Raw genomic sequence first — 13982 nt, forward strand, 5'->3', positions numbered from 1 at the left:
ATTTACTCAAAATTATTTTTTATTTTTTATTTATTTATTTTAGAATTAATTTATGATAGATTTTATTTATTTATTTATCTTTTAATAATGATTTTATTAATTTATTTTAAATTTATGATTAAGAAAGAAAACTCAATAAATATTATAAATTGATTTCATTTGTTTGTTTACATTTATATATTATTAAATACTAATATAATAAAATAACACTCAAAAAATTAAAAATAATTCTAAATAGGTAATATAAATAAGATAATTTTTTTTTAAAAATAAATTATACTAATTTATTTACTATTTAAAATATCATATTAATATTCAATTTAGTATTTTTTTTTTTTATAATGAATAGGTTTTTTTTCAAATGTTTTATTTTTCATATTTATGTTCCCATCGAAAAAAAAATATTTTTCATATTTATTTGTAAATTTGAAAAATCTTTAATTAATAAAGTTTAATCTTACTTTTTTATTGCTAAGTGTGTTTAAACTACATATTGGGACAATAGCCTCATAAACCATTCACAATCATAACAAGTAATTTCTATTCATTAAAAAATGTCTTGAAATTCGAAGCCATGCAATTGAATTTCAATACATTTGGTATAATTTGATTACTTTGTATTTGTTAAAAGTAGTTTTCCAATATATGCATGATATCTTTATTATCAATGTCAAGAGGAAAGAAAACACCTTTCATGGAAGGTATGTATATCTGTTTGTCATTCATTTTGAAAACAACCCATAAAAAAAAAATTGAATTTGTGAAGTAGCCTTTAATATATGGAGAAGTTGAGTTGGTAGAATAGATACCGCTCAATTTTTAATTGAAGGTCATCAATTTTCATTCTAATGATACCTATGAAGATTTATCTTAAAAATAATGTCAATGTATTTTGATATTTTCCTTAAATATTTAATGCACTAGAAGAATGAAAACAACCCATAAAAAAAAATTGAATTTGTGAAGTAGCCTTTAATATATGGAGAAGTTGAGTTGGTAGAATAGATACCACTCAATTTTCTAGTTGAAGGTCATCAATTTTCATTCTAATGATACCTATGAAGATTTATCTTAAAAATAATGTCAATGTATTTTGATATTTTCCTTAAATATTTAATGCACTTGAAGAAAAATAACTCAAAAGAGCAAGTTAAAATGGTAATAAACTAAACATGTAGGCATAGAAACACAAAAAACTGCATCTAAACCCATTGTGTATTGTAGTCAATTAAAAAATCTTTATATCTTTATTTATTAAACTTGAATATGTCTACTATTGACTATTAGGACACCAAACTATCCAACTTGAACTTAATATCACTAATAAACCTATCCACATTTAAACATCCATCCCTATTCCCATCCTCACATTTCTAACATCTATAATGCTAGCACATTACAATCTTGTCTTTCAAATGGGGTGACACATAGTAACATCCTATATGTTCAAAATGGTCTTTTTTTGGGCAACACTTGTACTTTTTTATATTGTAAACTCTAATCCGCCTCTAACCAAAAAAATCAATTCAATCAATAAGGCTTAAAGAAATAAAGTAAAAAAGAACACTTAGTAGCACTTAGTGCATACTTCAGAGTAGTAATCACACACAAGCATCGCTATTAGTTGACCTCCATTGTTGAAGTCGTATGCACACATCTTTGCATCTAGGGCATACACATTTCACTTTGTTGAATTAGTCTCAAGATTTATTTGAGATAGATCTCTAAATGTGCCACATGCATCATTTTTTGTCAAGACAACCATTGTCAATGCAAGTTTTTAAACAAGACAAAAGAAAATTATATGAGACTCTTGTTTAAGACCTTCTCTCCCAAAAACAATTCCCCAGATAAATAAATAAAAAAAAAAAAAACATTTCACCTTATTAAAGTGTGTCATTTTATATTTAACTATTTTACCTTACCTTTTAAAAGTATGTCATTTTATTTTTAACTTTTTAAGTTTGGTTTTTCTTTTTTCCCCTAAGTTTGGTTTTACCCATGCCTTCTAATATAAGAATTAATTTTTTAAAAATATTTTATTTAAATACCGTTATAACTTTTAAAATTTGATTTATTTAACAATATTATTATCTTTACCTTTAATATTATAATTTTTTTAATTTTAAATATTAAAATTATCTTATTAGCATTTTTATAATATATTTATTATATTTTAAGTACATAGTTTATTAATATTCGAATTCTAAATGATTAAAAAAATAGTTTTACTCTTTTATTTAATAACTTATTAATAGCCTAGAGATTGATCATATGTACTACACAAATGTATGCACAAAACAGACCATTTTTTTCCTAATTGACCTCTTCCACCTCTTTACCATACCTACCTCACCCGCTTTATATTTCTATCTCTCCATTTATTTTTCTATATCTTCCTATACATATCTTTCTCTACCTCTATCTTCCTATCTCTCTATCTTTCTCCCTCTACTCTATCAATTTCTCTATCCCTCTTTATCTCTCTATATCTCTCCCCCTCTCCCCCCCCTCTCTCTCTTCCTCTCTCTCCCGTATTTGCAAACATAACTAAGCATATCAGTAATGGAAATTGATTATCTTCCTAATTCATAGGGCTTGTTTTACCTTTGTTTAGATCCATGTAAGTTGATGCAAGTTGTTTTAAAGATATCACTTCTCTATTGAAACCATTTTTACACAAACATCAGCTTGTAATTGCCCCTAAAAATTGACCTCATGTATTGCACAAATGTATGCAAAAAAATAGAACCCTCATGTATTTCTAATTAACCTTCCACACCTATTCAGCGTACCCATTGCACACCAAGGTGTAATTGCTAGTAATATATATATATGCCAAGTTGAATCTCTCTATTACGACTTTTGAGAATGTATGCAAGCCATTAAAATAAAGGTAGGTAATGGAGCTCCTGACCATCTCTCCATAAATGAGAGTAATAAAAGAAGAGATGGAGTTTGAACAGTAGAGAGTGACAGGCTTACTTGCATTTATTTTGTGAAGTAAAAGTCGGCCAAATCTCACAGGCCATACCCACAAAGTCAAGTTTGTAATGAATGTTCAGTTGGTTGGTGCTATTACTCCTCCAACTACTCGATTTAAAAGCCATTAAAAAGAATTTAAAAACAAATATTACGATACTCATACTCTATGCTTCCAAAAAATTAAAATAAAATGAAGGGGTGGACATTTTTCTAGGAGGCAACGTAAATTTTTTTTGGCTGGATCACCTTACTATGGTTTAACTGCTGATGGTTGTGCTACTACTCAGGTATTTAATTGAATTTTAATTTCATTTTACTTGATTCTTTGTGTCGGTGATAAAAAAAAAATTTCCCTTATGAGTGGCTTAATTTAAGCTTGGCCAGGGATAAGCCACTACTGGCGTCAATAAAAAAATAATTACACAGTTTTTAGGTGAAGTTTAGCTTAAGTTTTGCATTATTCAACGATAACCTTAATAGTCTTCACTACTTCACTTTCCCTGACATACATTTGAGTTTGGGTATTTGAACCCTGTATGAAAGATACTTTGTTTTAAGTGGAATAGTTTGAAAAGTGTAAACTATTTGTGTTGAGGTGGTCTCCACTAAAAATAGCATCTTTAAGGCCAAAACGTTTTCAATTATCAAAGTTGAGTTCCAATACTAACAGTTTCCTCATGATGCGCCTGAGTTGATTGCGCATAGCAACCTTGAACTCCGAGATACTACATGTTTGACTAACAATTCTCTTGCCTTGCATAGAGTATGGGAGAGGGACCAGTAGGTGATAGGCGTACCAATGCATGTTATAGTACATAGACACTTTTAGACCAATAGTGGTGCCCTAAAAATGTCATGTCAATGCTTATCCCAAAAAAAATACCTCTAAAATTCAAAAAAAAGCCAATGATGTGATGCCACATCAGCGCACAAGTAAACATGACTTAGTGCACACCTATGGATCTTATGACAATTTGGTGGACACCCTCACAAAAATGCATGTTGATGTGGCGTCATATTTGACCATATAGACTTGAAATTTTGTTTTTGAGTAGGGAACTTGACAAGTAAGTAGTTGTGTAAAATTCCCTTTTTTTTAAATGTCCACATATGATTTTGAGAAGTGTGAAGTTAGGGTGCACACATTCCGTCTCCTCTCCTCTATATAATCAGTATTAATAGTAAACTTCTTTTTGAGAACCAGATTTATTGCATCATTTTAGATACCTTCATGACAAACCAAGTGATGTTTGCTATACAATATTTGAGTAAATGCAAACTTAATCATATTGCATATTTATTGTAATGAGTAGTTTCATTGCAAAATTTTGGTACCTTTGTAGTATTGAGTACTTGCCATTGATTTAATCTAGAGCTTTGGTGCCTATTGGATTGAAAATTATATAGGATATGATTAGATAGTCATTATATTAGTCTTGGGTTAAAGATTTTATATATTTGTTCATAGAAAGACATTACTTTTCTTGTTAAGGTCAAATATATACCGGTTGTTAACTGTATGTAGGATGAGTTATCCCAAGATTTTTAATGGAACTCAAACATGGTTTTGTTGTTATAAAATGTATTACCATTTGTTTTATACATGACTTTAAAACCCTAAAATAAAAGTATTCTCTTAGATTAAAGGGGAGATATGGTTCTATTATGTAGTATACTAAGTTATTGCTCTTCGAAAAGACATGCACTTAATGTACTTTTTCATGTTCTGTGTGTATGGTTTTGTGTCTACATCGGTAGATATCTAAAAAGAATTGGTATATTTTCTCAAAAGATCTAATGTGTGAATTGCTTATTACATGGTTTAAATTTAATAAAAAAATTTATATATATGCATCTCTAGTATTAATCTATGTTCTTAAAATATTGTTTTCTTACAAGAAGTGGAATGGTGTTACTAGGATTATGATTGGATTGATTTAAATTTAAATTTTGAACCTAGAGGCTATATCACTATATTATCCAACTATGTGGCCTATGCTTATAGATCTCCTTTGGAGAGTGTATGTTTTGCATGGTCCTTATCTTCTACATAAGTTGTGTCTACACTTCTAATCTTGAAATCTTTGTGTCCTCAAGGTGAGTTATCATGAGAGTTGTAAGAATTGTCTTGTTGTATAGAACTCTTGGGAGATCATATAAGTCTGGTAGAGATAAACAATTGATGAAGCATGCATATTGGTTCTTACTTTTATCATTATTGTACAATGGACATTGGTATATGGGTTATGGATGGTCCATTTGCTTTAGCTAGATCATCACCTTTGTTTCACCTAAGTGGGTGGCAATCAACGAGAGAATGTCTGGGGATTGGACCCTAGAAAGGGTTGCATACCCACTCTCATACCATCATCTTAGATGGGTTTTAAATTGTTTTATGAACTACAAAGTCTCCATGCCTTCACGTAGGGAAGACCATCTATGATGAGCCCCCGAGACATTAGGTCTGGCCCTTAGGTCTTGCTCTTTGAGTTTGAATGATCTTGCCACACCTTCTTATTAATATGCATGCCTTATTCGTCTTTATAAGATCAATAGTCATCTATTGTATGATTGATTTAGCTAAAGTAATGATATGATTTATTATGATGATCATGTATCTAATAATCCTTGACCATGTGTTGAACATCTAGACAAGTAGACAACTTGCAGGTGCAAGTTTGAGAAGAAAGGCAAATACATAACAATGGAATTGTAAGAGCAACTTGAGTATAGAGAAGGTACATTTAGTCGTATCCAAAAGAAGCTTTATGTTATTGTTTAACATTTAACATTGCTTGGAAAGGTTACATGCCATATTCTACTACTGCTTGTAGTTTTACAAATGCATTATGTTGAGCTTTATAAAAAAACATTATTCCAAAATTCAGGAGTTTGGAGTGTTGTAATTAGGTTGTGTAATATCAGTTCACTGGCCATATGAAAGGATATTACACAAAATGGGGGCCTGCACATGTAGGAAGGCACACTGCTCATCACAAAAGAGTCTCACTGATTACAAGCTTCTGTTGAAATGAAACAGTAATAATGAACTCACAAAATGCATCTGCTATGCCAAAAAGAGTTCCAATTATAGTTCTGCTCTGTATCGATTCATAAAACCTGAACACTTCTACCGGTATCTCTTCTCCTCCAAGAATGATTTCCAAACTATCTACAGATCATTGCATGATATAACATTCACATACAAATGATCTACATACATATACTTCACATCATACGGTTATGCTATAATTCTCCTATGTTACTCTATTCAAAATGACCTAGCAGACTGACCTATATACCCTTACAAATAATAAGCCTTATGTCAGCTTACAATGTATTACAAAAGATATACAATGTCGACTTTATACAATAATTATAAAATGATTTTACAAATAAAACTTCCTTCGGGTCCAAGCCTGATGTCAACTTCACTGAAGTGCTGGATGTCAGTGCCGGTGTAACCCTGGATACTCCAATGTCGGTGTCTACCGGTGAATGCCTCCTAGTGCCGGTGTATGCCGGTGTAAGCTTCCTTATGAATTTTGTTGCCAAGTAACCATGTTGCCATCAATGACAACATATGAATCCAATGAGTGTCAATTGCCAACAATCTCCCCCTTTGGCATTGATGGCAACACTCATGTGAAAAATGGATTCCCTGTTAGTTCAACCTGAAGTATGCTCCCCTTGAGCAATACACTCCTTCCTGATATCCTTCCCATATTTTTGTCTGATATTTTTTACATTATATACACTCCCCCTTTGGCATCAATACCAAAGGTCAGTGAAAGAATTGAAAGAATGAATAAATACAAATTTCTTTATCGGGGCTTGACCAGTTTCAAAATTTCCGGGTAAGCCTTGTCCAACAACTGTAAATATGTATCCCAACCGGTTCTGAAGGTTTCAGATATGGATACAAGTCCACTAAGTAAGTGTGCAAATGTTTCCTTCTCTTTGACTTCTGTCAGTGTGGGCTTAACAATGATATGAATACATTCCCTCTTATGTACACCAAGTGAATCCAATCTAGGACTCACCAATCCTCTAAGACTCCTTGCTCTCTGAATGATCTTGTCTCTTTCCTTTTCAAAAAAAAAAAATTGGTTCTCTTAAGACAAAATTTGTCCATCAACAGATGCTGTTAGTGAGGTTAATCCATCAAAAGAATTTGCAATATTTGCAACCTTATCATGTAACTCCTTTAATCTTCTATCTACATTTGTTGTAAGAGTTTCTATGTTACAACAAACCTTGTAGATATGTATACACTGTTTTAAACAATTCTCAATAAGAATCAATTTTCCTTCAATTTTCTTCTCTCTGTTTCAATAATTTGATCAAAAGCGGCTCTCTTAGCCATAGTAAATATCTCAAGTGTCTTCTTGTCTAAAATTTGCTGCAAAGATTGAAAGTTGTTAGATATATGCTTAGTTAATGCATTAAGCTTGCCAGAAGGGATTGCTTCATTTTCAATCTGACAATCAGGAATTAATCTGTGCAAAAATGTGATTGAGTGATCTATTATTCCTTTATCTATCGATCCCTCTTTTATTAGTTTCTGAGTAGCCATCATCATTAACTCAGTGGGACTCATCTTAGTGATTGATTTCTTCTCAACTTGAGAAGTGTCAATTGCCAAAACCTTTGTCGGGGAATCAATATTAATTGCCGGTATAGTCTCAGTTCCCTTTGCCTTATCCTCCTTAGCATTGGTGGCTTTGCCACTTGGTGCAGTATCTATTATTGTTGGTGGAGTATTATCCATAATATTGTCAGTAACCTATATATTGCCTTGTTCAAAAGTTGTCTCTGCAGGTATTGAGTGTACACTCTCCTTTACTATCAGTGGTGTCTGAATACTTATAATTACTGCCGGTTTATTCAAAATTGGAGCTGAACCATCCAAAATACCTTTCCCTTTAGATCTGTTCGGGATGGTGGAAGTTATTGCTTTTACAAATTCTTCTTGGGAGGTGAGAAAATCAGGATTCTTTTGGAAGAATTTGGTCCAACCATCTTTGGTCTCATTTACTACCTCATTTACCCTTCCCATCATTAGGCTTATTTGTCGGGGTTTGCTACTAAAAACTGTTCTATTTGCAACATCAATGCATCGTTTCATTTCCTCATTGTTTATTGAACCACACATACCCAAAAGTTCTACTTCCTTAATTTCTCTATCCCTCTTGACTGCATCAAGTCTTCTAGCATCTAATTTATTGTACAGTGATAGAGGAATTTCCTTCAAAATTTCTACTAAGGCTTTCTTATATATATCTATATGTAACAAAATTGCCTCTTCAATCTCATTCTGCTCATTATCCTCTAAGGTGCAGTGAATATATGCCCTTACATCTTCAATATACATCACTTCATCGGGAACCCTAGAGAATGCGCCTGCAAAGTCTTCTTTCTTAGCTATCTGGGGAGCTTCCTTGAAACGGGTCTCAGCTTATCCTTAACTTCAACAATGGTGGGATTTGCAATGAAAGTAGGAGCAGATGATCCAGATGCCATTTTGAAGAAATACCTGAAAATGATCGCTGGTGTGAAGATTTGATTGTTTCTCTGATGATTGCTGGAAATCCTCTCAGAATGCCTTTTCTCGCTCTTAATTGCTTGTAATTTGCCTTTGCTTCGCTCTGGATTGCTTGAATGCTGGGTGAGTGAAAACGAATTCACTTTCTCCTTTTATCAGCAAGTAAACCATAATCCTTCACTGTCATAAATGCTTCGCGATGTACCCTACCGGATGTCGGTTTCACAGTCTTATGACAGGTAAACCTTCATCAATGATTAAGACAACTCTCCAGATCTCTTTCGGATCTCCTCTAGGGAATATGCAAGATTTGCAATAGATTTGCCAACCCCTAAGGCGTATGCCTTAGTTACTATTGGAATTTCCTACTGGTGCAAGAATGCTCTACTCTATCAGTGGAGTTACCGGTGTAGATCCATCTTCACTTGGTTCTTCAGACTTTCTAACCCATCTCTTGGTGTGATATTGTTGTATTTCATCTACCTTATGCTTTCCTTTCTCATTTGCTTTATCATTGCTAATCGGTTGAGTCTTGCTTCTGTAGTACTTAGCAATATGACCTATTTTGTTGCATGCAGAACATGTAACATTGTTCTTTTGAATTGCTTTAACATATCCGGTGTCATTCCTTGACCTACATTTATTAGCCAAATGACCAAACTTTCCACATGCATGCCATTTGACATTCATTATGCAATCTTCTGATCTATGGCCATATTTCTTGCAATTTGTGCATTGACCGGGAACAGAATTGTAGTTTTGATTTGCTCTATTTCTACATTGTTTATCCATATGCCCAAATTTATTACAAACAAAGCATCAACCATTGAATTTATAAGCATTATATTGCCTTACCAGTTTCCTCTGGTCTGATGAGTTCTGCATACTGGTTGTCTGATCTTTATTTGCAGTACCAGAGCTTTTACCTTGTACAAATCCAAGTCCTCTAGTATCATCATTTTGCCTTTGTCTTTTCAATAAGCCATCCAACTGTGCAACACTAATCCTAAATTTTTCTTTATACTCACTTGCAGTAGTCAGATCATCTCTCAGAGTAGTTATTTGTCTTTCAAGCTCTTGTTAATTGTTCCAGGAGTGTGCCAAATCAATTCTTAACAGATTATTCTCATGAGTCAATCTGCCACATTCATCAAATTTGTTCTTCAGAGATATAACAAGATTATACTCCTTCTTCTTTATGTCCTCAATATCTTTTTATAACCTCGTAGTCAAGTCTTGCATTTCATTCTTCATGAGCATGTTTGCTTGACTCACTTTTTGACATTGTTCCTTAAGTGCATTTTTCTCCTCATCATCCGGGTTTTGCAAAAGTTCCTTTCTCTTGGCTTGGGCTGATGATAACCTTTCTTGCAAGACAAGAATGAATTCATTAGCAGAATTCAATTCATCTTGCAATTTTAAATTCTTCATCCTTTCAGCATCATAATCCTCAAGAGCCATCTCAAGTTGCTTCTCCATAGCCATGTTCAATGATTCCGGTTTCAGGATCTTCCTCAAGTTGTTAAACCTTTTTCCGAAGAACTAGGCTCTGATACCAATTGTTGGGATCCAAGAACACTGAGAGGGGGGGGGGGGGGGGTGAATCAATGTTTAGCTGGTAAGATATGATTTTACCCTTTTATAACATGCACATATAAACTGGTAAATGAAGAAACATATAAGTTGAAGCAAATAAACCATCCACATAAATGAACACCATAACACACAAAATTTATATGTGGAAAACCTCAAAGAGGAAAAACCACGGTGGGATTTGTGACCCACAATATCAGTTCACTAGCCATATGAAAGGATATTACATAAAATGGGGGCCTACACATGCAGGAAGACATATTGCTCATCACAAAAGAGTCTCATTGACTACAAGCTTCTACTGAAATGAAACAGTAATAATGAACTCACAAAATGCATCTGCTATGCCAACAAGAGTTTTGGTTATAGTTCTGCACTGTACCGGTTCATAAACCCTGAACACTTCTATCGATATCTCTTCTCCTCCAAGAATGCTTTCCAAACTATCTACAGATCATTGCATGATATAACATTCACATACAAATGATCTACATACATATACTTCGCATCATACGGTTATGCTATAATTCTCCTATGTTACTCTATTAAAAATGACCTAGCAGACTAACCTATATACCCTTACAAACAATAAGCCTTATGTCGGCTTACAATGTATTACAAAAGATATACAATGTCGGCTTTATACAATAATTACAAAATAATTTTACAAATAAAACTTCCTTCGGGTCCAAGCCTGATGTCAGCTTCACTGAAGTGTTGGATGCCAGTGTCGGTGCCAGTGCCGATGTAACCCTAGATACTCCAATGCCGGTGTCTACTGGTGAATGCCTCCTAGTGTCGGTGTAAGCTTTCTTATGAATCTTGTTGCCAAGTAACCATGTTGCCATGTTGCCATCAATGACAACATATGAATCTGATGAGTGTCAATTGCAAACAAACATAAGGCATTCATGTTTATGTTTGGGAATGGTATTTAAGTCAGTTCAGTTAGGTTATTTTGGATATACATACAGAGAGAAGGAATATATAGTGGTGTGATATTGTGCGAGTAATATTGATCGACTAAATGCGAATATAATATTTTTTAGTCGGTCTTGGTTATTGGTTTAGAGGTTTGGGATGCGAAGTAAGTTACCGATAAAGGAGGACACAGTGAAAAATGGTACAAACAGTGCTTGAACCAAAACTCATCCAGCATAGAAGATGCATTCTTCGAGTTTATAATTTTGTTTGTAAACCAATATTTGGTGTTTGTAGTCAGCGAGGCTCCTTTTATGATGAGTAGTGTGCTCTAGGTTGTTGGCCTTCCTGCATGTGCATGCCCCTATTGTAATATGTAATGCCTCGCCAGGAAACCCCAAAGGGATAAGCTAAAACACAAGAATAGAGTGCAATAATGTTTTTTTTTTAAAGATAAACACAACATTAGGATACAACGAGATATCAAAATTCATCTCGTTCAGATTACATAGCGGAAGACATCATCTAACACCTAAAGAGTTTCCCAACGTGATTACTTAATTAGACATTTAACTTAACTCACACTATTAATCCAATAAGCTGATTATCTTAAAAACGAGATAATTCTTAAACAAGGATAATTTCTTTCAGAAGATGAAAATATAAATCACATGCTAATGTTTATCCATTATGATTCGTTCATACCTTACATTCAATCTTTTCACTAAAATATAAGCCATGCATCTAATATTCTAACACACAAGAATTTCATCACAAACTTATGAGATCTTTCCATGCATACTTAATTTCCTTAATAACAACGGAATATATTTCATTACTCTAAGCTACATTCTTTCATGATACAATTTACCGCATTCAAGAGAGGACTACATACATGCATTTAAGATTAATTTCTTCTAACCCACTTATACATTCTATCAAAATGCCATTCATACATGCTAAAACTGAAAAGGGAATCATAGGAGCAAAAGCATCACATAACACCAAGATGATCTCGGAGTTCACCCCTAAAGGGCTACATCTCTGGGTCTGCTCAACTATAAGACCCCTCTAATAATTAATAAAGTTAAGAATACATGAGGTTCTCATAATTTACCATCGTGCCATCAAGGCGAAACATAACCAATATACAAATGACCACATTGGTCAATAAATACATAAACGATCCTTGAAAAGGAAAGGATCCAGCTGAACATAATCGAGCAAATACAAAGGTCCACTGGAGCATCAACAAAACTAAGTCATCACCACCCAAGTCTAACATGAAACTGGTACTCACAAGGGCATAAACAATAGGACGACCCACAAACGTGCTCCTATCAAGACAATACAACCACACACTAGCGAACGTAGGGACAAGTGTCATCACACAACCTGGTATGGCTACCATGGCAGGTCTTCATAGGTTTCGGCCCCATACACTGGGTTACCCTGGCAACCTAATCCGAACCTCTGACCCATCCAAGCCTCATGTGGACCCACACATCTTTTCGTGAAGACAAGGATGATGGTTTGCCATTTCAGGCCTTCTCAAAGCATGTCGAGTCTGTGTTAGCACTCGTCCCATGTGTGAGGCACAATTATCTTACTTAGAGATCAACATTCTAATCTACAGTTAGGTTATCACTTATTAGACTCACTTTCGATGGGTTACCCAACAGCCACTTTGGGCGCGACCCCCAATTGAAAGCCACTTTCCCATACGACACTAGACTATACTCAAGCGACCTCAGAAACCAAGGAACACACATGGTCAAGCAAACGGAGTTCAAAAAGGAGGGAACATCCATCTGGTCAAACACGACTCAAAAGAGGTACACTTACTGATAGTACTCTAACTAGAGACTTGACCAACTATGGCCAACCACAAATCATCATTCGACACCCACATAAAGGATATGACCAATACAACACCACAACAAAATAACAGTCAACTTGAGACCAAGGATAGAAACAGGTACCCAAATCAACCATACAACAGGGTCCAATCAAACAAAGCAAGGCTTGCCATTACTTAAGCAAAAGCGAATACAAAAATTAAACTCGCATAGGCAATAACCAGAAAAGGCAATCTTCTTTCCTATTGATTTAATCAATAAAAGTCGATCAAGTTTTCTAAATGATCTAAGTTTCCAAAATAATAATATTTGAACAAAATCACCATTACATAGTAATTTCAATGCCAAAAATTGCCTTTATAAGACCGTGTCTCTATTCCAATACATAAAAACAAAACATTAATAAATGCATTTCCTCATCTAATATCCACATTTCATTAAGAGAGGCTGTCGTGAAATTTCAACTATATCTATCAATCTTCCAATTCCCAAATCGACATATTATTTTAATCTCACAAATTTTCTACTAACATATGGGTTAATTTCCAAGAATTAACAATTAATATAATATTTGATTTTATTCTTTTTCAATTTCCAAATACTATATTATTTCCTTGCAAAAATGCAAATTAACCAATAATATATATATATAAATTACTCATTAATTAATTATATACATTAATTAATAATTTAATAAATAAAATTTAACATTAAAACTTTATTAAACATTATCATTTAAATAATATTAATTTAATAAATTTTTTTTGACATATAAATTTTTTTTTTTAAAAAAACAATTAAAAAAAGGGGCGGCGAGGGCAGCCGGGCCCACCTCCCTCACGCGGGGGTTGGGCGGTCATGCCCTAGCCGCGGAGCGGTGCCACCGCAGTGGATGCAGGTCTTGCTGTGCCCACGCAGCCACCGCGGGGGTTGCAGCTAGCTGCGGCTGCCGCTGGTCGTATACCCGCGCAGGGGGAGGAGGCAGCTGGTTGAGCCTCCACTCGTCGCTCCTCCAATCCCCAAAATAATATATATCTTTTTTTTCCAAACAAATATAAAATTTTGATTTTGAAATAAAA

Source organism: Cryptomeria japonica, chromosome 5 (assembly GCF_030272615.1).
Source record: "Cryptomeria japonica chromosome 5, Sugi_1.0, whole genome shotgun sequence".
NCBI classification, from domain to species: Eukaryota; Viridiplantae; Streptophyta; class Pinopsida; order Cupressales; family Cupressaceae; genus Cryptomeria; species Cryptomeria japonica.